Here is a 27,525-nt window from a genome sequence, read left to right as displayed (position 1 = left end):
ATCTGATTACAGACTCTTAACATACTCCAGTGGCAAAATCGGTGGCTTTTAAGTAATGGACACATAGTGAAAACATAGAAGACAAATTTTTCATAGTGTAATCTGTAATGCATATATCATAAGGAAATACAAAATAAATTACTAAATTAAAACAATTTTCAAATAATTTTCCTCAAGATTTTATTTACAGCTCTGTATTTTGTAATAAGAGCTATTTTCTTCTTAAGTTTTTTGTTGCATTTCAAGCCTGAGACAAGTAATATGATGATACTGTATTTTCTGTGTTCTCATTTTGCAGTGAGCCATATTAGCTGAAATACCCAGGAGAAAGAGAAAACTTCAAAGCATGGCCCCAAATAATGTAGAGAATAGGTATGGTCTGAATACCTACTGAGCCTGAGCTTTAAGTTCAAACAACCTTTTAAGACACTTCCCAAGAAATAACATTTTTAATGAATTGAGGTCATCTTGGGGGTAACAGTGATGTAAAAGTAGGTTCCAAATCTGACTAGTTCTCTTCTCATGCACGTCTTTTATATCCTGCCTAGCAGCTTGGGCACTGGGGATGACTCAGAAGCACCCTCACTACCCTATCACCTCCCACAGTGAATAACTTGCAAAGCTAACATCAAAACCAGGACTTTCAAGACCTCCTAATTAGGAAATTATTGTTCAGTTTAATCAGCAAGGAAAGGAACACAGATACTAAGAAATGCTCTCCATTATGGAAGTGAAGTGGAAAGGAAGCTGCCAGCCAGAATCAAGCAGCTGACCTTCATAAAAATATTTATTTTCAAAATAAATGAGACTAGATAATAACAGTTATAGAGTACTTCTGCATCATTAGACTTATAGATAAAGACTAAGGCATATGTGGGTGTAAGTATGACCATGCCCTCTTTTCCTGTCCTTAAGTGGGCAATCTGTAAATCTGTAGCCTTATTTAACTATTAGCTTCCATGGGAAATTTCACTTAAACGCTTCATTTCTCTTCACCAGAAGAACAGTTTAACCCTTATTAACTATGACATTCTTTAACACTTTTGACCAGTGACTGATCAGACCATCTAGGGCTTTTAAGGGTACAGGTCCCTTTCAGCCATGAGCTCTTACCCTTTCTGCTCATCTGGTCTTGAAGAGTTGCTGGTTCCAGCCTTTTCCAACTAGAAATCCTTCAGAGAATGTCCTTCCTTCTCTTCACGCCCATCAAGCCCTTCTGATTGAGTGAAACCAGGGGAAGTCACTGCTGCATCCAAACTAAGTAGGACCACCCAACCTTGGGAGTGATTCCTCTCCCTAATGCCTAACAGCTTGACTAGACTGAGGGAAATGTTTATGCACAGCCTTTCACAGGACCAACACCAGGTTCACTGGCAATGAAAGATGGTATGAATATGCAAAAGGGTACAGATTATCCACCCAGCATGTGAATGCCAATTTTTCCTCTTCAAAATCTTGCGTATCTAAGCCTTCAGTCATTTCCAAAATAGGCACCCATCCAAAATCAGCTGATTAACTTTTATAGTTTTAAATTGGATGCTTAAACTTTTCAGAAGGATCATTTTCAGAACATGTTTAAGACTGTGTATTGCCACATGTAACTCAGCTTGAACAAGCTGAATTTCTATTGTTTTAAATTTCAGATGTTCTTCAGCTTCATCATACTTCATGCTCCATACTTCAAGGATTTTCTTTATTGTGACTATTTATTAGCTATCCTAATTCTCGTTAATAATGTGCATTTTTTTGACAAATAGTTTTGATATTTTCCTTATGTAACAACTCTCATTTACCACATGTAAGATCATTATCTCAGATCTTATATTACTCAACAGCAAGAAAATATATTGAATATAATACTAGAACTTCTACAATATATTCAGTTGATAAAAATAACTTATGTGAGCTATCTTTAAAACATATTATTTTCAAGAACCTGCTGGATATTGAAGTCCAAAAGGTGCTTGCATTTTTTGTGGAATGTTTTTGGAGGGGTTTTTTTTTGGTTGGTTGGTTTTTATGAGGTGTTTTTGTGTGTGTATTTGAGCTTTTTTCGTACTTATTAACCTATTGACAGCTCACTAATTGAATTTTTCATGACCATTAACTGTTTTCATGCTGAACCATGGAAATATAAATGGAAATTTTCTGGTGAAAATCCTATATGGAATTTTGCATTATACAGCAGGTTTCCAAACTACAAGTGTAGTTTTCAGTTGTCCAGGTTAAAGATACCGGGACTCACGGCTCATTATACTTAAGGAACCGAAATCATTAGGTGGTAACAGCTTGTTGTCATACTAACTACCACCGTGGTCTGAATTAAAGGAGGCACCCTGCCGAGATCTTTACCAGGACTCATTCATTAACTCCCTCTCCTTGCTCTCATCTGTTTTGCAGCTGTAGCCAGGTGAGAATTAACGGGGCAGTTTATATCAGGCAGATGGTAGGTTCCCCAGGACAACTCCATTGGAAGAGTAAGGAGGAGGAATCAGTAACTGGATAATAAGCACTGGGCAAATATGGAATGTAAAAATTTGGGATATTTTTTATATGCTTTTTGACTTTCAGTTGATCCTGGGTGTTAACAAAATAACATTTTATTAAATAATAAAATAAAATACTGATTTCTTATAGTATAGAACCTTCCTGGCCAGTTTAATTTCCTTACATGTGTTCCCACTGATGATAGCTCTTGAAGTAACATATCTTTACTCTAACAACACAGAATTCTTTTGAGTAAAAGGGAAGATCCTGCTCTCTGCTCCTGAAATGTAGAATTAGTTTATGTCTGTTACTGAGTTCATTTCAGGTATCTTCTATATTAAAGGTGAAATTAAGAAAGCACGCAAATGTTTTCTGAAGTAGTATTATCAGAGGAAACCAGAGCTGTTTCCTACACAACACAGATACTTTGAAAAATACCTTGTCCTCATCTTCTTTCTTCCTGCAAAATGATTGGGTCTGCTTTAAAGACAATCCTGGAACGTAGACCTGAAACAGATTCCAGGCACAACTGCTGCCTAACTGCTTGTTGTTTGTCCAAAGTGAAACAACTTTCAGCAGCAAATGTCTTGTATTTGCCTTTCCATCCCAGCGTGCAGTCACAGCTGGAGAAGCAGCTACAGGATCACTTGGTCTCCACAGCCTTTGCACCCTGAGCCGCATCAGCTTCCTTGACAGGTTCTCTGGGCAAGCATGGGGATGTTCCTACAGGGAGGATCCCTACCAGGACACAATGTGGACCAAATAAAGGTCAAGGAAAGAACCTGTAGCAAAATAATCAGTAATGTTTTTCTTCTATTTTGCTATTAACTGTGGAAGTGCAAATCTAAACTATTCCCTACCTGTGAGTGTCCAACCAGTTCCTAAGGGTCCTACTGCCTTATACAGACCCATACAACCTTTCTAAACAGTTTTCCTCTAGTTCTTCGTGTCTTTTTTATAATCATCGTGCTTTGTAAGAGCTTCACATGATTTGATGTGTCTTCCTTTTTCATAATTTCTAGTGTTTTCACTCAAATGTTTTTATATACCTTATACAGACCCATACAACCTTTCTAAACAGTTTTCCTCTAGTTCTTCGTGTCTTTTTTATAATCATCGTGCTTTGTAAGAGCTTCACATGATTTGATGTGTCTTCCTTTTTCATAATTTCTAGTGTTTTCACTCAAATGTTTTTATATACCAGAACATGCGTGCTGTAGAACCTTTTATAGCACTAGAGCATTGGATTTTCCTTGGTAATTGATTTCATTTTGTACCTGACAATCTATGCTTGAAACTTATAAGCACAAAATTGAAATACCAAACATAATTCTAAACCAGTTCTTTGAATTCACACACTGTAGAGTATCACACAAGGCTTTATAAACATCTTCTCTCCCCCCCCTCCAGCTTTCCAGTCACCCGACTAAGATGATATTCATCACTCTTGACCTGTGTGCCCTGTATTTTCTGATTCTCTAGGCTCTTTATCATACACTTCCAAAAATTCAGACGGACACAAGTGAATTATTTTTAAAATTTCTCAAGTGGTGTTAAAGAGAAAATTCTGGGGGGTTTCTCTGATAAGGTCAGAAAAGCTTTGCAAAGACATTGGTAATGGCCCATGAGACAAATATAATATTTTTGTTTCCATTAATCTGATGTGATTTTGACATTATTCCTTGTGGTATTCTCTCAAGATAAATACCTCTTTAAACAAAGTTGCTGCCTCGTTTCTCATGTTGACATTGGCCAGATCCTACCTTGCTGAAGTTTTCTGGTGCCTTATTTCTCCAGTAATAATGTTCAATATAAGTATTAAAAATAGAATTGCAAGTTCTCAGAGAGGGCTTCTTATTGGGGAAGCTATTTCTAGAAGTATTGTTTGGCTTTTCAAATGCGCTTGTATTAAATACCAGTTTCAAATAATTGAGCATTTACTGTGACAAAGTTTAAGGGATTTAGGTGTACACATTCTAAGTTTAATATTGTATTATAGATTTTTATTGGACTTTGTTTGTACATTTTGATCTCTAGAGCAAAAGAAACGAAAGAAAGAAAAAGAAAAAGTTATATGAGTTATTTATTAGTTCACCTGTCAAAACACATTTAATCAGGAAGCCTCTTTTTCTCCTACAGTCTTTTCCCTGAAATATATTTCCCTAGTATTCCCAGGTACTCTAAGGTTAAATTACAACTTAAGCTTTCTTCTAACACTACCCTTTCTCATTCTGATCAGAAGATGTTTAAGCGACAAGATGGTCCCATAGATAAAAAATTTGTCTTCTTTAAGTTAGTGAGAAATGGTAACATGCTAGTTTGGTGTGTTTGCAACTTGGTGTTCTATAGCAGCTGAGGTTTAAAGAAGTGATTTTGCTCTCATTTTTACTTTTGTGATTTCTACAAAGAATCCTTTAAGTAAAATGCTTTTCTTGTGTTGCACATTGTTCATTCACACACTATGTTTCAGCAGATTAAAGTTGGTATGAGCAAGGTTGTATTGGATAACCAGTATTCTTCAGTTACTGAAAAAAACAAAAAAAATTCACTCTAGATTTAATGAAGTTTAAATTTCATTGGTATTCTTTACTGAAATACTCATCTTCTTCACCCAAAACACTGGATACAATAAAAATTCCTCTCAGTACAAAACAATTCCAGAGACAATAACAAAGTACTGAATAGAAGCAACACTACAGTGATATCCTGATGGTACCCTGAGGTATTAAAGTGCCCATGAAAGAATACAAGGTTCTCTTCCCTTTGAATGGGAAAACTTTCCAACAGTACCTAAATCACCCCTGCTACCAGTGATAGTAATTCCTGGTGAGATGCAGTATAACCCCCAAAAAAATATGTATACAAACATCATACTTAAGAAAAAACAAATGTTGATCCAGATCTTCAACATAAAACTCTGTATCTAATCACCACTAACTGTACTAGTATATGGTCAGAGATACATGTTTTGGTAGTTTGGCATAGGATATGACCTATACTATACTTTTATTTTTTGTTTTAGAAAATACATAGATCTTTTTTCAAATAAAGACTGTTTGATTGAAAAACTAATCTTGACTTCTCTCCTGTTTGAAAATGGCACATCCTCTTTGGCTGGCATGACATCTTTCTAATGTCATAAAACTTCAATATTTTGAAAGTAAAGGTCATCCTAGAAATTTAATATCTGACTAGAAAAGATCTCTTCATCAGTGTTTTTCTCCTTTGATCATTTAATTGTCTCTATTCTCATAAATATGCCTAAAGAAGAACAGGATAGATCAGTCAAGCTCAATTTAGGTCTTCGGCCAAGATCTGAGCAATTATAAAGACCTGAGCTATTTATAACACCTTCTGATACTATCATTTGCCAGGTTCTAATGTCTGTATCTTTTCATTTCAGACGATAAAAAAGCCCCACTGCAGTTCTGTGCATCTGCTTGAATTAGATGACTTAGTTATTTCTACCTGCAGGTACATTTATTATAATGCTATTATGCACATTGGAAGGATCACAGAATAAAACCTGTTCTAGCACAATGTAGTTAAGAGAATTAGGCATACGTACCCTTATATTAACAGAAATCTGCTTAAACACCTCCCTGGGTTCCTCATGCTATTCTATAGATAGCTAAATAAAAATCTGCTATCATTCAGCCATCAAGTAAATGGGTACTCATTCCATATTGTGTTAGTTATAAAGTGTAAAACTTATTTTAAATTGAAAGCCATATGCATCCTGCTTGCACAACTTGTTTCAAGTAAGGAAAGAAAGCAGGAGCCTCATCAACATTTTTTATGACCTTTTAATATACAGTATGAGAGTATAACCTTTAGTTACAATGATAAACAGAATTCCCATTCTACTTAGACTTCAGAGGAATAGTTTTACTTTCTTTTTCCTTTTATTACTCATATGGAAGAGTCACAACATCCAAGATGCTTTGGTTTCACTTGAGGGATTTCATTTCTACAGTCAATGCTATAAAAATCCTATTTTGAGAAAAAATTATTAACAGCAATCTGTAATATTAATAGTCATCTTAGGCATTTCCCAAGATGTAGCACCCCATTAACATTTTATCAGCCTTCACTCCTTCCCATTTGTACTGTTTTCATCATTGTTTCTGAATATTACTTTCAAATCCTGTAAACACATATAAACAACTAAATATCCCCATGTCAGAACAGTTCATAAGTTCATTCTCCTGGTTCAAAGAGGAAGTTGCTCATAGATGTTCAAATGCATTCATTTTTTCTGAATCAAATTTGGGACTTGACACAATATAGAGCAGGCATCTGTTAAGGATATTGTTTAGCACTGAACATAATGGTGTTATTTTAGCAGTTGGACTTGATGATCTTTGAGATTTTTTTTTTTCCAGCCTAAACGATCCTATGGTTTCATGGTTCTCACACTGCCATCTATTACAGCGACCTGAGGAGGTCGCTGGGGTGAAAGATGAGAATCTTGTTTCTTGATCAGAAGGCTGGATTTATTGATATATGATATATAATACATTATAACTATACTAAATAGAATAAAGAGAGAAGTTGCAGAAGCTTGCTAAACTAAGAATAGAAAGAATCTAAGAACAAGAGAATTCTCTGTCCCTGTGTTCCAGAGAGCTTGCCCTGTGATTGGCTCTTAATGGTACACATGAAACATGAACCAATCACAGGTGCATCCTACTGCATTTCACAGCAGCTGATAATCATTGTTTACATTCTCTTTCTGGGGCCCTTGCTTCCCAGAAAACGAACAAGTCCCAAAGAAAGATTTCTATAAAAAAATGTCTGCGACAGCCATTTATTGCAATTATTTCTATAATATATGAGAGAACATCCTTCCTTTTGAAAAGTGTAAACTGTTGTTTATCAAGCTCAAAGTGAAAGAAATCCTATATATTATTTTTTTGTCACTATATTGAAACTATTTTTTTCCCACTTAAGGAGTTATTGTGCCTGAAAATTTTGTATGTTTTTCCAGGTGCAGCATTTGTTCAAATGGAAGGATTCACTTCTTTCTACAAAAGTTTTCTTGGTTTTTATTCCACTCATCAGAAGTGTGTGGAGCTAGAAGATAATGTGGACATTTCTTAATATTAAGCTGTCCAGGCAAAAAACATCCAATTGTAACTGAGTACATGTTTTTAACATCTATTTATTGAATTGTTTATTTATTTGAAAATTCTATGCATGAAAAGTGTGCAACTTATATTCCTTTTAACATAATTCTTCACATGTCGCTTTAAAATGGAATGGGAATTAAAGGGCAGGTGTGTGAATTCCCCTTGGTAGCATTACACCCTGCTAAGTTCTGAACACCATTAGTAACCAATGTGTCTCTATGTCAGGATCTGTCTGTTTGTGGACAAGAGAGACCACTTTTTGCAGCTGTGCATTTCCCACAAAAATCTGAGCACCTTGGTACTTTCTTCTCACTCCTACAGGACCCCAATTAAAATCTAAGCATCAGTGAGCCACCATGATATATAAATCACTTGGAAATACAGGTTGCAGGGGTGTAATGGGAAAGGGGGAGTAGGTAACATTAATCACAGTCATCTTTCTCTTGATTTGGATTTTGCAAAAACCATTGCCTGTTCTTCAGCATCCTTCCTGCCTTTATGAGGTGAAGTTAAAGTAGTTAGTCAATTAGGGACATCCAAGGGCAAGAGAAAATTACCACAAGGTTCTTTACCACTCTCTGTATTTTTAAAGTGTGCCTTTTATACTTCTTGAGAAAATGCAGAGGACATCTCAAAACATATAACAAAAAGAGTAGTCTTTGGTCTTCCTAAGATTATGTATATAATTTTAAATAAAATTAATTTCTTTTTTACTGGTCTCCATTTGAATTCATGTGATTTTTTTTTTCCTATAGTTGTATAGTTTGATTGTATCATTTGATTTTGAATAAAACCAAATAATACTAATTGATTAGTATGGTGTTTTATTAGTTTTATCTGAAATACTCAGAGGGAAACAAAAGCCAAACAGCAGTATAATTACAAAACAGAATAAATTCCTTTATTATATGCCCTCATAAAAAAAATTTCCTGTCATTGATTAACACAAAAATTAAGTTAGAAACATCAATAATACATCAGCTGCATGGGACCAGCCTGTAAGGTGTCTTAGACAACGACCAATCTGAACAAGTAGCATTGATTTCATTCAGTTGCAGATACAAAAGTTTAGAAGAAGACTCATTAAGTCTCATCACTAAATAAATAAGTAAAAGCACACACAAGAGAACTCATCTCTCTCTGATGCTTCAGGAACCACAGACCAAATCTAATTTGTTTTGTTCAGGTGTGTAGTCTCTCACTTAAGTGCTGGGTCAGTCTAGGACAAGAAGCCTTGCAATACAAGGGAATTGCATCTAAAATGGATGTAATAGGATAGTAAGGATAGTAAATGATTCAGGATAGCAAATGACTTTCGCTAATGAAATTCCAATGGCTGACATTACGGCATCTCTGTTAGTCTGTACATTTATTTGATGAAGTGTACAAATCATTACACAGAAGAGAATTGTTTGAAAATAAACATCAGATTGATTTAAGCACTATCAGACTTTAAGAAAAAAGGCACCAAGAATATTTTTGAAATATGTTTTGTTTTTTTTACTGTACCTAAAGCAGAATATTAAGATTATATTGTTATACCAGTGTTATACCAGTACTCTTCTGGTACAAAAAGTTTACCAGGTACAACACAAAGCATTTGACCAACATTTACAATAATTCAGCTGAGAATTTCAGACAGATCCAGAGCTTCCCACAGGTAGATTCAGCAGTACATAGTCCAACTTCTAAGCACTATTTTAAATTTAAATGATTAATATACTGGGTGGAGAACCTGCTCATTCCAGACACTCCTCCCAGACAGTTCTGGCTGTAGAACTGACTAAACTGTACAAGGATAATGCATCTGTAATTAGTAAAAACTGCTCCAACAGATGAAAAAATTGATCATGTCAGACAATCCTTCACACATAACTAAGATAGTCAGCAGATATTTTGTACATACTTTAGGATGATCAATAGCAACAGATGGTGCAAGTGCTGAGGTGATCAAATAGGACCATGGGCCGGCTGGGTGTAAGAATTCAGCAAAACGTGCTCTATGGAGTCTCAGAGAATCCAGCTGGAGTCACTGACACACTGATGACATGGATTGTCACCATCAGGACAGCACTTACCCATCCTGTTCAAGAGAATCACTTCTCCATGAGCTTTATCCTATGCAAGAAACATCACTAACTACATGGTTTAGCAAATGCTCTCTGCCAACTGCAATTCAAACATTTTAATTACAATAATGAGAAAAAGGGAAGAATTAACACTAAGTATTCAGCAAGTAGCAGCATGTTTTATATTCCTCATACATAAGACAGAGGTTTTTTATTTCATATGCTTCACAGCTGCTCTAGTGAGTAATTCTGAACAGTCATGTGACTGCATGCAGATATTAGACTTAACAAAGACTTAGAGACTTCTTTTTGTGCGAAGATTTTATTTCAGGAACAGTATTTATGGTTTCTTATTTAAACTTGGAGGCAACCAAGAAAGCAGAAATGAAGCAAAGAGACTAAATTTTTATGCTTTGCGGCTTTAGTCTCCTGAAGTAAAAAATTGCTCTTGAGTCATACAATATTCCAAGCCTTCAGTACTGTCTTTTACATTATTGGTAAGTGGGAAGAAATTAATTTAACTAGAGCTATATGCCTCTAACACAAATTTAATTTTGCAGTTGCCTCTTTCAGTGGTTTCTATCATTCTGAACTGCTGTAATCAACTGACTAAGGAGACATGAAAATACAACCATATCATAATTCTGGAGAGAGGCCTGCTCCTCTCTAATTTTGTAAGAGCCCAGGGAATCTTGAGCTTGAAGTGTAATGTTCCCCTCAAAATAATTCAGCAGTTTCCCATAAAGAATACTGTGGGTTTGACCTCAAATTTCTAGATACTTCTCCCTCAGTGATGTCCTGCACCACACCTGACTGTCCCCAAGTGATGCTCCAAAAGGAGAATTTTACTGCAAGTAACAGTAAACAACAAGTACAGGATATGTTGGTCAGGATGTGTCTACATGCCTAAGACTTTCTGAAAGGCTTTCTATCTAGTAGTCTTATTTTTAATATCTTTGCTGGCTTTCACTTTTCCTACACAAATCAAATGTATCTCATTTGAACTTGCACACCAATGTGATTAATTATGTTGCACAACTTGTTTGGTGCCTGCTTCTGTAAACACTGAGATTGTAGCACTGTAAAATGGTTTGGGATGGAAGAGACGTTAAAGATCATCCCATTCCAACCCCTCTGCCATGGACACCTTGCACTGGACCAGGTTGCTCAAAGTCCCATAAAACCTGGCCTTGAACACTTCCAGGGATGGGGCATCCATCACTTCTTTTGGTAACATGTTCCAGTGCCTCACCAATAAAAGTGAGGCTAATACCTCATCCAGGCTCAACCTTCTCTCTTTTGGTTTATAGCCATTATCCCTTTCCCTATCACCATGTTCCCTTGTGAAAGATCCCTTGCCTTGTTTTCTTACAGGCTTCCCTTAGGTAACAAAACAAGGCTGTTAAAAGGTTTCCACAGAGCATAATCTTCTCCAGACTGAATAATATCAATTTTCTCACCCTTTTATCATAGGAGAGGAACTCTATCCTTCTAATTATCTTTGTGGCCCTCCTCTGGACTTGGTCTAACAGATCCAGGAGACCCACGACCTTCCGGTTCTGGGATTCCCAAAGCTGGATACTGTCATAGACATCTTTTATGAAAATTCCTTTCCTTAGGATTTTTCCTCCTGAGAAGTTGAGAGGCCTCAGGAACAAAATGTAAACAATGATTGTCTGCTGCTGTGGAATGCAACAGGTGGATCTGTGATTGGTCTCATGTGGTTGTCTGAGCCACAAGCCTTTGTTATCATTCTTTCTCTTTCTATTCTTAGCTACCCTTCTGATGAAATCTTTCTTCTATTCTTTTAGTATAGTTTTAATATAATATATATCATAAAATAATAAATCAAGCCTTCTGAAACGTGGAGTCATATTCTCGTCTCTTCCCTCATCCTCGGAGCCCTGTGAACAAGGTCCCAGGATGCAGCACTCCAGGTGGGGTCTCTCCCACCAGAGCAGAGCAGAGGGACAGAATCCATTCTCTTGCCCCACTGCCCACAGGGCTCTGGATGCACCCCAGGACTCTGAGCTGTGAGTGCACATGGCTGGTCATGCCCATTCTCTCATCCTCCAGCACCCCCAAGTCCTATTTGGTCTCAAACCCACTCATCCCTCTGCCTATTTTGATGACAGGGTTTGTCCTGACCCACATGCAGGAGCTTGCACTTGCCAGTTGAATGTTATGGGCCCAGTTCTCCAGATTGTCCAGGCTGGTAATGGTAGCCCCACCCTGCAGGCCTGCCACCTGCATCACTCAGCTCTGTGTCCTCTGCAAGCTTGCTGAGGGTGGGCTTGATCCCTTTTTTGATGTCATTGATGATGACACTCAATAGCACTGGTCCCAGCATGGACCTCTGAGATATATCCCAGATGCCACATCATGGAACACATCACATCTACTTTTGGCCATTTTGGATTCAAACCAGGAAAATTCGACTAGTTTTTCCCAATCTCAGAAATGGTCCTAGAAATACTCCTTTTGTGCAAGAGGGATGAACATCTTGCTACTACTAAAGGGCAAGTACAAAGTTTCCAGGAGAATTTGGATATTGACTAATAAGAGCCACTTTACTGGCCATTAGTTTCAAAACAGGTAAATATTTTTAGTTTGAAAGTTATGCCATGGCTCCTGACAAACTTTATTTGATACAAAACAAATCATTCCTGCAACTCCTATCAGCAAATTAGAAGCATAAATAAGTGCTTTCTTCACTATTCAAATTTACATGCTCATCTTTGTTGCACAGATCTCTCCTAATTTTATTTGGTGATCTCCCTTTAATTTGCTTCCTCATTAACAATATTTATCAAGTAATGCTATGGATGGATAAGAATATTATGGGATGTATAAAAATATTTTATTCATTCATTCACCCATTATAATGTATTGTAGACATTGAAGAGTTTACAAGCAGTCCCACATAAAATCACAAAAGGCTTCATCTTCTAGTCTTCCAATTCTGCTTTTCATTGGGAGTGTTATCTCTTTTCTCTGACATTTCCTTGCAAATAGAGAAGTTTATTTATAGTTTAATCTGGCAAGGTTACTTAGAACCAAAACAAGTCTTGTAATTGGGTATTAACAAGAGATTTTTATTTACCAGCAGGGCAACACCCGCTACCTTCATCAGCCATTGTTCCTGGACACCTTCTGGGGCAAGGATTCTCATGGGCATTCTCAAAGTGTTAAAAGAACCAAGAATACAGACAGTTTATATAGTTCATTTTTCATTCTGGCTACAGAAAGATAGACAATAAAGAAACAACCAACAAAATATTTAGATTTTTTAAATTTCTTAAAGGCTTTACCCAATTTGCCACTTTTCTTACATCACTAGTCACATAATTATTTATGCCCATTTTTATCTCAGAATAGCCAGGGTATTTTAACACTCCCACATGACTACACAATGAATAGCAATGCAGATCTTTATTAGGCTTAGAGATTACAATGCCATCATGAACACAGTCTTGATTGCATGAATGTTTGCAGTGTGTGAATAATATATGTTGTGAATCAAAGTGAATGTGTTGTTTTACTTCAAAGTAACATTCGCAAACAATTTCCACATTATTTATTCATCTTTGCCTATAACATTTGGTAAATGTTGATTTCTAATATACAACTATTGTAAATATTTAATTTGTCTCACCTTCTTTAATAGTTTAAATTTACAAGGCGATGAGTTAAGTTACGTTGTTAACCCAAGGAACTTGTCTTGTTTTTAATTTCTTTTTACATTTTTTCTTGAAGATCATAGAATCATAGAATCATTAATGCTGGAAAATACCTCCAAGATTATCAAGTCCAACCATTGACCAAACACCCCCATGTCAACTAAACCATAGCACTAAGAGCCAAGTCCAGTTGCCTCTTTAACACTTTCAGGGATGGTGGCCCCACCATCTCCCTGGACAAGATGTTCCAAAACAGAGGTGCCTACTTGTCTCAGTGTTCGCTGCTGTGTTTTATATTCTCTAAAGGAAAAACAAGTCAAATGAAAAGGTCTTTCATAAAATTAATCAATTCAGTGGGGTTTTTTCCTATATCCATAGCATTTTGGAATATGGGAGTTAATTTTTAAAGAGAACCTAACTTTCCTATAACAAAAAGTTGCTTAAGTGTGATACAGTCTTCTCTCCTGGTAGCTGCAGGTGGAAAAAAAAAAGGTCTCCCTCCATCTTCCTCTATTCCTTTCCACACAAATAGGAGAGTGTCTGAGTTTGTCACTGAGATAGTACTGACTACATGGGCTGTATAAAATAATTCTTGTGCTCTCTCCTAGTGCTAATTATGTTTTTTTCTTAAAATCTCCTTTGAGAATAAATGATTTAACCCCCGAGCGACCTAGCGCCTCATGAATTGTGTTCACGCCTCACTTTTTGATTATGGTAATGCCACTGATAGCATCAGCACAATAATTAATAGCAGGTTTTGTCAATTTTCTGCTTGACAAATTCCTCCCCGAGCCTTACCTACATCTTACCACATCATACAGGATTACATTTCTTTCCTTCTCCTTTTAACCTCCTTTCACTTTTCTTGTCTGTAAGTGCATATCTTGAACTTGATTTTCAATAGTGCTTACTTCCTTTATCCTAAAGTGAAATAAAAAGAGTTTTCAGGCCTCCAAGGTTCCTGTTTTCTCATTCTCAGTGCTTAATAATACCTTACCAGCAAATTCTTCTCAAAAGAAAATAAGGATACCCTGAAATAGTTTGCTTTTCAGCTTCATCTTAAAACAGCCAGAGCACAATAGGTTAAACAAAGCTATTGACAATTTCAATTTACAGCTGGCAATAGAGAAATTATTAATAGAGAAAAACAGGAAATGTCCACAGCAAGACCCCCATTATCTAGCAAATTATTTGCTTTCAAAATATATTAAAATCATGCAGATCTTAGCAGGACTGGCTGTAGCACCACACTTACCTGCCTCCTGGAAACACAGTTAAAAAGGCAAAGTGTGTCTCATTCCACCTGTGATTTTATAATGAGATGTGAGCCTACATTAAAGAGTAACATGTTTGTTTTCTGACTGAAATTCCCCAGGTATTCTGGGATGCCAGGCAGCCTTTCTATCTGTTTGTGCTACTGTTAACATGTTTCATAAATCTAATTCAAATGCAGCTGAATCTTTTCCATCGCAAAGAAGCAGGTTTTGAAGCTAGACAGACATCACATGCATGAAGTGGTTAATTATGTTGTGGCTTTCAAAGGCAATCTTAGTCTAAATTATTTGCTGCTCTGTGAGAGAAGGGTCACCTATGCACCATAACTAGAAAGGAAAGAAGGCATTTCTGCTGTCTATTCTGTCTCCATTTTGAGTGCAGGCTGCCTGCTGATTATTCTGCATTCACTTCTCTAAAAAGCTTATTAATATGGTCTAGAGGGAGACTGTCAGAAATGGCAGACTGAATCAAGGGATTTTCCTTCAACATCCAAGTGACATGCCGCAGCAAGAGAATTAAACAGATGACTAACCAGTGCCCTTTTGTCTGCAAATGAAGATGGGATTGCCAACTTGTAAACCAGAGACTGACATTTGGGTGGATTAAATCGTCCTGTTATTGTACTGCTAGTTTCTAATCACTGGTGCTTTCTTGATCTCAAGTGCCTCAGCTGAAAGCCTTCTCAGTTCTCTGAGACTTGTTTGCTGAAACCCTCAGCAGAGTTTTTGCTGTAAACATTTATTCATAGAGAAGTACTGCTCTGACACTGACTGAGGAGAAGAGTTGGCTTATAGGTATTTAATTAAAACATTAAGCAGAAAAAAGCGTTAGTGTCAACATGCACAAGTGCTTTACCATAGCTGTGGGTTGTTATAATTGAGTTTTCCTGCAAATGCTTTTCCCACCCCCCTTCCTTCTCTAAGAGCTGGAATAGCTTGAGGTTTGCTTTGCCTCATGCTGTTAGTTGTGGCTTTGAGACTGTGCCCCATGCTGTCAGTCTCTGTTTTCTTTCAATCTGGTTGTTAGCTTTAATTTCTAAAATCAAGACTGGATAGCAACAAAGGCCTCTAATGAAAAGTGGGGGGAAAAATAATTTGTTGAATAGCCTTAAGAATTCTTATGTGCAACAGTGTATAATGTGGTCAAGCTAATTGTGTTCTCATTTTGTAAACTGTCAAATGCTTCTTACCTTGTAATTAATATTAAAAGAGATAATACTATGTTCAGGAGCCAAAGGTACCATGACACCTGTAGAAGTTCTGTCCAGTTTTGTATTTCTCACCATTATGATATTTCTAATTTCAAAAAACTTCATAGACTGCACTATTCCACAATGCATCCACTGATGTTAGAATTTGCATTTATAAAATAGGGAAGTCACACATTAATTTGTTGCCACTCATTTCAACAAGATACTGCTTTAAAAATACTGCTTTATTTAAAATAATAATATAAACCTGTATCTCCTAGCTTGAAAATAATAAAAAAGTACAAAATAATACCCTTCAGAATATTTTACTGGATGAGATCTCTAAAAAAACATGCTCATCTTTCCACATTCTAGGAAATGTTAGTCCTACTACCTCAAATGGTCCATGCATATTACATCTTCAATGTAATGAGTCAAATAAGAGGTTATTGTTCCCTGAAGAAGACAGGAAATTAAAGATTTATTTGCATCTAACATGTAACATCTTAAGTTATGGAAAAAACATTTTAAAATAAAAAAATATAGGCTGCCATTTCCACATTGCCTCAGGCATTCTGGACATAGAACTAGAGAAGGTGGTTGTTACCGAAATGAAAACACATTCTGGTCTCTTACATCTGTAGTTATTGTGGATTTATACTTTTAGCCTCACTTCCCTGCCTTTGACAAATAGAAGTTAAAGGGAGACTGTCTGGAAGGGTGTACTTTAATATAGTCAGCTGCCTATTCACAGGAATCTTGACTAAAAATCCCAATGTTTTAATATAGTATTTCCTCCAAATCTGCATGGCTTTCTTAGAAAGGAAATTCAGATTTATGCTAACACACAGCCATTGTGTGAAGATGCACCTGAGCATTTGGTTTCTCACACCTTGGCCTTGCCCTCCTGTCCATCAGCATGCCATGGACAGCTGCAGTCAAGGAACTCAGGCCCTGCAGTTGGCACCAGATCCGTCTTGTTGCTGTTGGGTGTTTCCCCTTCCTGCTCTTGACATGGGAAGACAAAACATTTATGCTTTTTTCTAAAGTACTTACAAGACGCTCTAATAAGCAGCACAGAGCTGTTTATAGCTATGACATATAGATATGCTTTATAGAATGAGCACGACAAAATTAGAGCCCAAACTCAATTCCGTGCGACGTTGAGCATTTGCCATTTTGCTGCAATGGTAGGGGTAGACAAATACAGGAATATCAGCAACTGTGCAACTCCCTCCTCAGTCAGGAGGTTATCCCTCTTCCATTGTACAGTCACAATGTCCACCATTCAAAATCAGTGGGGATGAATCTTTTCTTCTTGCTACTGTATTTATGATGGGAATAACCACATTTCCCCAGCATCCCAAGCCTTTAGTAGTCTGATTTGCATACCTGTGCAAAACACTGTGGATACTTTTTGAGCTTGTTAAATAAGCCTTTGAAGTACTATGAGATGAAAGTCACATGTAAAGCTTAAACAACAAGAGCAAGCTAGCATTACTGTTTCATTTTGCAAAAAACCCAAACCATACTAGATGCTAATAATGGAATAGCTTGAGAGAAAAATCTGTGTAACCTTTGAAAAGGTTTCTTTAGAAGGTGAAAAAAACCCCAACTCGATAAAACAAGTTTAGTTATAAAAGGTGAATTAATTCTATTTAACTTTATTTTTCTCCTCTATACACACACACACACACACATTGAGTTCATGCATATGTTGTATTTTCAGCAAAACATACATCCTTTTGTGTATTAAGTCATGACGTAGCTTATTAAGATTGGAATAGCTGAATAAATATTTATTTTACCCTCCTCAGACTTTATGAGAAACCTTTTTTCTTTGGAGATTTTTTTTCAAAGACTTAAGAGGAAAAGAACAGAACACTAGCTAAATACTACATTTTGATATTTTTATCTTTGTTTTTATAGACTATATATTCATATATATTTTTAGCAAAAGCAAAAGTATTCCACCTGTTATATGTACTTGAATATTTCTGCTCAAAAAATATGAAGAGAAAATTCTGAACTATCCTAATTCATGCTATATTTTTCAAATGCTTTTAAAATTTCTAATTTTTCTAATTTCCAAATTTTTTTTAAAATTAGGTGTTGAAATAATTAGGAGTGAAACTGTAGTGGGCATTCCTACCAAAATTTTTAAAGAAATTATAATAAGTTAAAAAACTTTTGAGATGCGAATTGTTTTTTGATGAAAAGTTACGGACTTACACACCAGTGACTAGTTTAATTAGGAAAGATACTTTAATTAGGAAGAAAATTGTTCTGATGTCATGTTCTCACCACTTTCATTACAAGGTAATGCCTAAATTGTGGTAAAGCTATTAGAAATCTGTTAATGCAAAAGGATGATATCCCTTTAAAAATTGCATTTGCAAGCTGGGGAAGTCATTAGTATACAGCTGTAACCCTAAGAGTGTAAACTTGAAAGAACTGTTTATTTTCTGCCTTGCAGCTGTGTGTAAAACCCACTGAGAGAAACTTGTTACCAATTACTGGTTTAGAGGCTTCAAGTAAAGACAGCAGGTACCAAGAGAGTAAAACAGTCTAGCTCACAAGTAACTATACAACAGTGAAATTCCTTAAGAACAGCTGTTAAAGGAAAGGAAGAATAACTGCTGAGAATGAAAAAAAAAAGAGTTCGTAAGTCAGGAAGTAAGTAAAGCAAAGCAAGATGTAGGGAAAAAATATTTGGTAGCTGAGAGAAGAAAGGTTTTTCACTGTAAGATTCCAGTAACAAAGTTAGATCAATAGTTGCAATCCAGGAAACCAATATATTTCAAACAGTGTCTGAGTACTTGTAGAATGGAATTGGAAAGTCACTTCTGTACATCATGTACTTTGAAGAACATATTGCAAAAGGCAAGGACGTTTTATAAGTGTAAGAGAAGCCATTAACATGAACTGTTGCAAACAAGAAATCTATCTCTGTGTTGGAAGGAAGTCGAGTCAATCAGTAAAAAAAAATTGATGGCATTAAATGGAGAAAAGGAAAAAAAGGAAGCATTTGGATCATACCAAGAAAATGAGCTCATAAATGAGAAACAACTCACAATCCTGGGGTGAAAAGGCAAGAAAACCTAAACTCACAGAAGTTACATACAGGTTATCTGCTGTACTCTGGAAGAAGGGCTTGAATGCGGGTTACTCACCCATAACCCTTTCACACCGCAGTTCCTGAGCCATTAGCACCTCACTTGGTTCATTTCCCTCTCACTCTCTTCCCACTGAGCTCGTGACCCCGTTGGAGGTGAGAGAAGAAAAACTCCTCCCTTACCCCAGCCCACCTCTCCCTGCAATGGTAAGGCACCCTGAGAAAAGGAGAGGGGGAGCACACCTCCAGGGGCTGCACAGCCAGACTGGAGGGATTTGCAGCACAGACCAACTGCACTGCCCAAAAACCTTATCATTCTCACAGAGCTTGTGTGAGCACTTCTCATTTGTATCCCTGCAAAATAAGACAGCTCAGCTGGAACAACCACAGGAGAATTTATACACTGAATTTCCTTCCAAAGCTGATCAGGAAATTTTCACAAAATCCATGGCCTTGGTTAGCTGTTGAGAGTACTTCATGCCAGAAGAGTAGCTTCTTTAACCACCTGTGTTGATTCATAGATGAACCTCAGACTTCCTTCTAAATATTTTGATCTACTTCTTTCTCTATTCTCCCTGCCCAAGTGGCTGGATGGCTACCAGTTTAATAATAATCCTTGTACTCAGAGTAAGCAGAAGATAGATATTGCACTCAGAACTGGTACAATAGGGAATTTGGTTGATATCCTCATGCTTCTTTTACATCGTCATATCAGCAGGATGAAGTCCAGCTCATTGTGCTTTATGCTTTTACAGCATTTTTCAACATAAGATCTCAAAGTGCTGAACAAATATAAACCTGATAATAGCCCAGGGGGGAAAAAAATGGTTTTGTGGTATTTTTGCTTTACTGAAAATTAGCAAAGGAAAGAAGTTTAAAGATAAAGTCTAATTCAGACATATACTAAGGAGAAAGTGTGAAGAATGAGAACTAGTAAAGACCTTAAGCTCCTATAAATTAGGTACTAGAATGTCCATTCCTCAGCTTGGAAACTCTGAATTCCTTAAAGTAGAATCTACAAAAGGCAGTTACACATTTTATTCTCCACTACATTGTATAAGAAAATTACTTACATCAAAAGAATTGTCCCCAAAAATGGGATAGAGCTGTAAGCTTCCTAAAGGAAACAATAATGCCTGTGCACCACTGGTATTTGCTGGGCTAGTATTTAAAGAATCCCAGAGGTGTGAACATCACAATCAAGATAAAAGGAGACAGGTATGGTAGGAGTGTTAGAAACACAACACAGAATGGGATTAAATAAGAATCAGGTCAGATTCTTTTAAAGAGGTAGGTATACATAGCACACGGTATTAAAGCATGATGCTACAATAAGAGTTTTGGACAAGGCAACACGCTTCAAACCAAAAAAAGTTTCTAACATTTTGTATGTACTGAAGTTAGCAGCTAGGCATTCTCAGTAAAAACTGGCTTGGCCAAACAGAAAAATAATGCCATGTCCTTTGGCATCAGTGGGCTTGCATCTTTGGCATCATGGGCTTGCAAGCTCATGAAATGAAGAAGAGACAGACTAAAAAATATCTGTGTTCCTACTTGGTTTCAGTTTGCATGGCCTGGTTTTTGGTAGTGGGGCCCTGAGAGGTGTCTTCTGTGAAAAGCTACTATAGGCTTCCACAACATCCAGCAGAGCCAATCCCTGATGGTTCTGAAGATGGATGTGTCACTGCCCAAAGGTGGGCCAATTAGAAATGGTGGTAATGCCTCTGTGGTAACACATTTAAGAAGAAATCAAAACAAAGGTCATGATGCCGTTTTAACTCCAGCCAGCAAAGAGGAGGAGGTGAGAACGTGAGAGAAGAACAACATGCAGACACCAAGGTCAGTGCAGAAGGAGGGGCAGGAGGTGCTCCAGTGCTGGGATTCCTGTGCAGCCCATGGTGCAGCCCATGGTGAGGCAGCCGTGCCCCACAGCCCAGGGAGAGCCATGGGAGATGCAGAGATCCACCCACAGCCCGTGCAGGAGGAGCCCACCCTGGGTGGGCGAGTGCTTGAGAGGAGGCTGCGACCCTGTGGGAGACCTGTGGAGAAAGGGACCCTGCTCCCAGGCTGGAGCAGCCTGTCCTTGGAGGGCTGCACCCCGTGGAGGAGTGACCCACAGTGCAGCAGCCTGGGAGGGCTGTTCCCATGGGATGGACTCACACTGCAGCAGCACAGGGAGCTGTTCCCATGGCAGGGACTCACACTGCAGCAGCACAGGGAGCTGTTCCCATGGGATGGACTCACATTCAGCACTCACAGGGAGCTGCTGCTCCTGAGATGGAGCTGTGTTGGAGAGGATCACAGAGAACTGTCCTCTGTGAGAGGGACCCCACAGAGCAGCAGGGTAAAAATTCCTCTGCCTTAACAGCAGGAGAAGCCATGGGTGATGAACTGACCATAACCCCATTCCCTGTCTCCTTGTGCCACTGGGGCAGGAGATAGAGCTGGAAGGAGGGAGGGGTGGGGGGAAGGTGTTTTGGGGGGCTTATTTTACTTCTCATCCTGCTTTGATTTTATTATTAATAAATTCACTTCCTATCTTTAAGTTGAGCCCATTTTGCCCTTGATGGTATTTAATGAGATCTCTCTCCTGGTTCTTATCTCAACCCACAAACCCTTCCTTACATTTTGTCTCCTCTCTACGGCTGCAAAAGGGAATGTGTGAGCAGCTTTGGTGGGTGCCTGGCATCTGGCCAGGGCCAGCCCATGACACTACTACTACTACTACAACACAGTGTTAAATTTCTGTTCTTATTGAGTCTTTCTTTGCTTTTTATGAAAATACAGTATTTCAATAAAAATCAAAAGTTATTTTTATGTGTAATCCATTGATGGAAAAAATTAGGCAATTGCTGGATGGAAAATGAAAGTTGTCATTGGGTTGTGCTATTAAAATATAGGTCACTGGTTACAGTATATCATAAGCACACATACACTCTCTTAACCATGAATTAGTATTAATCTGACAGGAGGATATTACACCTGATTATGCATTGTAATGATTGTGAGAGTAATTGAATAATTTCCAATTTTAAAGCAGTTTTCTTAAGATGGCTGTTGCTTACTCTAAGTGTTTTTTGTATGTTTTTCTTTAAGGTGACAATTGTGACTGCATTGATTTTAAATGCACACTAAAAGGATATTCTAGTGAAAATTCCTTGTTTACTTGAGAGAGACTTCTTAAATGTTTAATGGCATTAGCTTCTTGCAAATGGTATTCATTTCCTGTATATGCAAATTTTCTTAATGTGAAACCCCCATAACAGGTAGAATGTAGAAAGTTAATGAAGCCATGTAATTACAATCACTATAGTGACTGCAGTCCCTGGAGAACAATAAAGTGATAATATACATGGGGTTTGACTTTCTTTGGAAACAACAGCTTATAATTTGAAAATAGATAGTAAAATATTTTCATTATCTTCTGCTGTCTCCTAAGGCAGACGGCAGGTACAAATAGATTATGCTTTTATTAACTTCAAATATGGGAGATAATGCAATTTGGAAACATTTAATTGTTTTCCATGGCTGGAACTGGACTAGGTTTAAACCCTTCTTTCAACCACAGGGTAAAGACAGGGTCAATTTGGCTTCAGCCTGGAAACTTGTTTTTGTTCTAACACTGGAGAGGTACATTTGAAGATAACCAAGTATACATCATGTTTATGATCACTTTAAAGTATATAACAGAGAAATCAAAAGCTAGTTAGAAGCTTTGAATTCCATTTAAGGAAAATGTTTCAAAGGACCTATTTTGAATTTCAAAGATTTAAGTACAATTTTTAAAGTACTTTTGCAAAAAGTAGAATAAAAGAGAAAGACGTATTTAATGCCTGTTCTTTTTTTTTAATTACTATTATAGTTATTACTACTGTGAGCACTGTGCAGCAGAGAAGGCACAGAGAAGCTCCCTTCTCCAGCAGCACTCTGTCATGGTGCAGCAGGACAAACCTCCTGCATCAGGAAATCTCCCTGACAGCTCTGGGAAAGTCAAAGCTGTCTCAGAGGGAGGCTTCCTACACTCTCACCTCTTACCCGAGAGAAGAACCTAACCAAGGAACCTGCTCAACCTGAGATCTCCGTAGGGTAAGCTGAAAGAAATAAATGGCATTAATCTCTGCTGGCAGTACACCAAATTTCTCTTAAAGGTGCTTGTTTCTTTATATTGAGTGGACCTTTAACTTGGGCACCTCAGAAAGATGGCCAAGATTTGCTAGTATTCTTGTGTTTTCACTTTACTTTTGCAATTATTTTACCTCTATGCTGTGAAGAAACCACAACATTTTTCTGTCTGCGTTCATTTTCTGCTCTCAAGCATGCTTATTTCTCATAATGGAAATTTTATATTTGGCTATTACAGAAGGTGCACTTTTACAGGGAGGTATCCTTTCCTCCACTGCAGAATGGAGAACTATTGCTTAAATGACAAGTTTCTTTCTTTAGCAAAATCTCATAATATTATAATATTTCTACAGGTTCCACAGCAATATTTCCATTGCCCACAATGTAATTTTGTGGCAAGGAGCACGGAAGTTCTCATGACAAATTTATGAGCTGGTGTGTACTCTTCCTACTTCATATATAACTCACCTGCTGTTTAAAGTGCTAGAAAAAATAATTTCTGTTGCTCCATCAGCAGTGTGCTGCCTCATTGTTTCTTTCTCTGACATTAGCTTTTAAAATGGTGGTGCCAAACAGGCAGGAATAGGCTGACTCAAAGCAGAGCCAGCAGCTGTAAATGACATGGGTTGCTGTCAGCTGGGGCTCTCATGCAGCTTTGAACAGTCTGTAGCTGCAGTTCACAACACATAACCAGCAGCAGCAGCAGCAACTGCAGGTTTACCCTAATGGGCAGCTCATCTTAATTATGAGGCTACAGATATTGAATGCCAGCTAATTCCAGACAATTTCCACGAGTGTTAAATCAGGGAGCGGTTAAACTGGGCACCGTTCATTGTATATTGGCGGAAAGTGAGCTGTGCACCATGACGTGTTCTGGGTGAAGGTGTCCCAATCCTTCACTTCCAAGACCAACTAGAGGTTTTCCACTGCTCCAATTCAGATGAAAATTACAGGTTTCTTCCCCCAAACCAACCTGGTACATATCTAGGTCTCTGTTCATTACTGGGGCCCAGGCATGTACAAGATGTGTGTGGGGAGCCTGGGAGTGCTGCTGATTCAAGAGCAATGCATATCAGACAGTTAATTCCTGAAGTTTCTACATCAAACCCAGCCACATTAAATAACTCCATTGATTGAATTACATTTGCATAAAATTTTAACTCAATTGTTATGAAGTACAAGTAAGTGAGTAAAATTCCCTGTCTGTTCTTGAACACTTCACACTAAAGAAAATAACTATATTTCCTAGATAAATTAATTGTTGTGAATTCTTCATCCACCTTAACTTATCAGCCACCTCATTGTGAGGATTAATTAACATCAGCAAAGTACTTATGAAGATGAAAAATGCTGTAGAAGTATTTAGAAAGTATACATATCTGTTCTGAATAAAATATAACTTCCATCAAAACATTTCTCATTCCATCTCAGAAATACTCTGGTTTTATGCATATTCCACCACTTTGGAAAGCATGGCTAGTTTTTGGGTTTTTTTCCACTAGGGCTGTTCTCCACATATCTTTGATAGTTAAAGCACAGATTCCTGATGGTACTTTTGTGACAGGATTTCAATGGTTTTTGGATTCCTAAACTTCCTTAGTAACTCAAGCTTAGGTTTGCAGGCACTGACAGGCATCCAAATGTCTCAGACACAGAGATGTAATCTCTGACTGTAAGGCAGCAAAGCTCCAATGTCCAGAACAAAATCACACTTTTTGATGAAGAACTTCAGAGAGAAAACTTTAAGTTTAAAAGAGGTGCCCATAATATATCACTCAAACACAGCTGTAGACAGCAATTTCCATCCAACTACCACTAATATTATGAAATAAATTAATGTGGAAACTAGAAGAATACATTCTGAGCAAAGGTGTGTTGTGCTAAATAATTCTTTTGAGAGAACTTCCCACATAAATATTTTTCAGATGATTTCAACAATTATGGAGAATGTTGTTCTGCATTTATTGTTCTTTTGTTGAAGGGACAGAACGAAAATAGACAAATAGCTTCTAGCAGTTACCCTGAAAACCTGACACTATTTGTCTTAGGCTATTCAGGAAGCAGATTTTGCATAAGAGAGCTCCAAAATATATTGCAGGTGTTGTTACTAAAAAGTGAACAGCTCCATGTTTCAAAATGTTTTGAAGTTCTATCTCAAAAGAAAGCAAACTCACCACACAATGCAAAATTTCTAACAGTATTGTGACCAAATTATATTTATGACTCTTCCAAAGTATAACCATATCCTTCACCCACCTGTGACAGCTGAATCCAAAGTCCCCTGAAGATATCAGAGACATTCCCATGGATTTCAGGGGGAATTGGATTTTTGTGCACATATTTCTTGTTTTTTTTCCATGGATAATACAGCTGATTCAACTTCCATGTTCAGAAATATGTTGAGATTCATTGATACATAATAATATAAGTATCAGGCCCCTATGATAAAATGGGAAAGCAATAGTCTCTATGTTTGGACTTTTAAGAGAAGGAAATAATTTGGAAACATGTAATTTCAAATTTGCAATGTTACAACCATTCATCTACACAGCAAGAGATAATTAATGTTTATCTTTTAAATTAAAATATATTTTAAGTGCATATAAAGATAATATAGACTATGCTAATTTCTCCAATCCCTGTAGAAAGACTCACATAGATTTTGCTTTGGAGACTGGCACCAAGAAGCTAGGTAGAACCAAACTCTTATGACTTTACTTTATGAATTTGGCTATTAATCTAAAACCTGTAAGGGAGTCTCAGAACCTTAGTGGAAAAACCAAAAAAAGAGTCATGGGCAAAAAAAAACCAAAATGTTTTTTTGTCTGTATGCTAAACCATCTGTGAAAATTTCCTCCCAACTCTACGGACACTTATTGTAGCACCTGCATTTGTAATTACATGAGGTTGATTTGTCCCATGAGAAGGATCTCACCAAAAAAGCAATATAACAAAATTTTACATTCATGGCAGGGCAGATTTTGGTCACTACACTCAGAAATATATGTTTTATCTTAACAGTTTGTTACTTCAAAATAGAATTTTTGCTATCCAAGTGATTGTCAACACCATCACTCTTCAATTTCATACTGGCATGGGAGGGAGGGGAAGGTGAAGGTTGTTTGCAGTGCTTAGACAGCAACACAGGGGACTTAGACCTGTGACTAATGCTGTCTTTCACTGGAATAGTTCCTGTTTTACATGGAGAGTAAGGAAGAGAAGAATGGACAGTGAATGCTAAATGCTACTCACTGAAAGAAGATTAACATCCAGTGACTTTAATAAGGATTCATTTTTTGCATTTTTAACCCTTTTTTAAACAATTTTTTCCCTATTTTGATATAAACAAAACCTGGGGACCTACATATTGGAAAATAGCAGAGAATAATTCTGTGGTTGATGCTGTTTTAAGGAAGAGAGCATTATGTTGTGTTGAGTTACATACAATGCATGACATCACATGGAAGATATTCAGATGATTTTGTAATACTGTCTTAGAACTGCAGTACAGGTAGTGAGCTCATATCTCAACACTCGATTTTTTGTTAATATATATTGTCCTGGGTTTAAATGGAGTCCAATGTCTTGAAAGGGGTTTATTGATACCAGAAGTTGTTGTTGTTGTTGTTGTTGCCTGCTGTATCCTTGGGCAGCTCACATAAAGTTTCTGATGATCAGGTTTTTATTCTGCACACTGCTCATAGTAATTCTTCCTTTTTGGAAGCCTGATGTTTTGTAACTTGTGTTTGAACAATGTTTTAAGAAATGAGAGTTGCCAGTACTGATGAAGGGATATGCTTAATAGTAAAACAAATGGAAGCTGTTTATATAATAAAACAGTTCTAGGAGATTTTGGTCAAGTAGAGCTGTATTGTCCAATGGTTTAGATTACTGTTGCTTTCAGTCAGAGTTTTACAGTTGTGTAAGGGAGGTGAAAGGGTGCTAGTCACCAGGTTTTTTATTTCTTAATTTCTCCTGAAAAGATTAATTTTGAACATTTAAAGTAAAAGCCAATACTGAAGCTGACATATTTTTTTTAAATCTGGAACAATAAATTTACACTAAACCTCCTTAACAATAAAGTACATTAAAAATAATTATATATGTTAAGCTGGCTTTGCTTTGAAGATTTTTATCTATGTTTGCAATAAGATGTGCTAATAAAATGCAGAAGAATGCTACAGCCCTGTCTATAAGAGCACCACTGTACATTAGATATACCCTGGTGTGAACAAATTACAAAGAGCAAAGGATAACAAAATATACTAGGTTGATAATCTGCTGGAAGATTACATTTATATATTAAGTATAGCATGAAACTTCAGGAATGTTTAAAGCAGACAGTGTGAACTTTCACAGCGTGATTTAATAAAATTGCAATATATGAATATACAAACTACTGGAAGAGTCATTACTTTCATTAAGAATATTACAGTGAATAAATTAACCTAAAACA

This window comes from Melospiza melodia, chromosome 1, assembly GCF_035770615.1.
Source record: "Melospiza melodia melodia isolate bMelMel2 chromosome 1, bMelMel2.pri, whole genome shotgun sequence".
NCBI classification, from domain to species: Eukaryota; Metazoa; Chordata; class Aves; order Passeriformes; family Passerellidae; genus Melospiza; species Melospiza melodia.
This window is presented reverse-complemented; position numbering follows the sequence as displayed.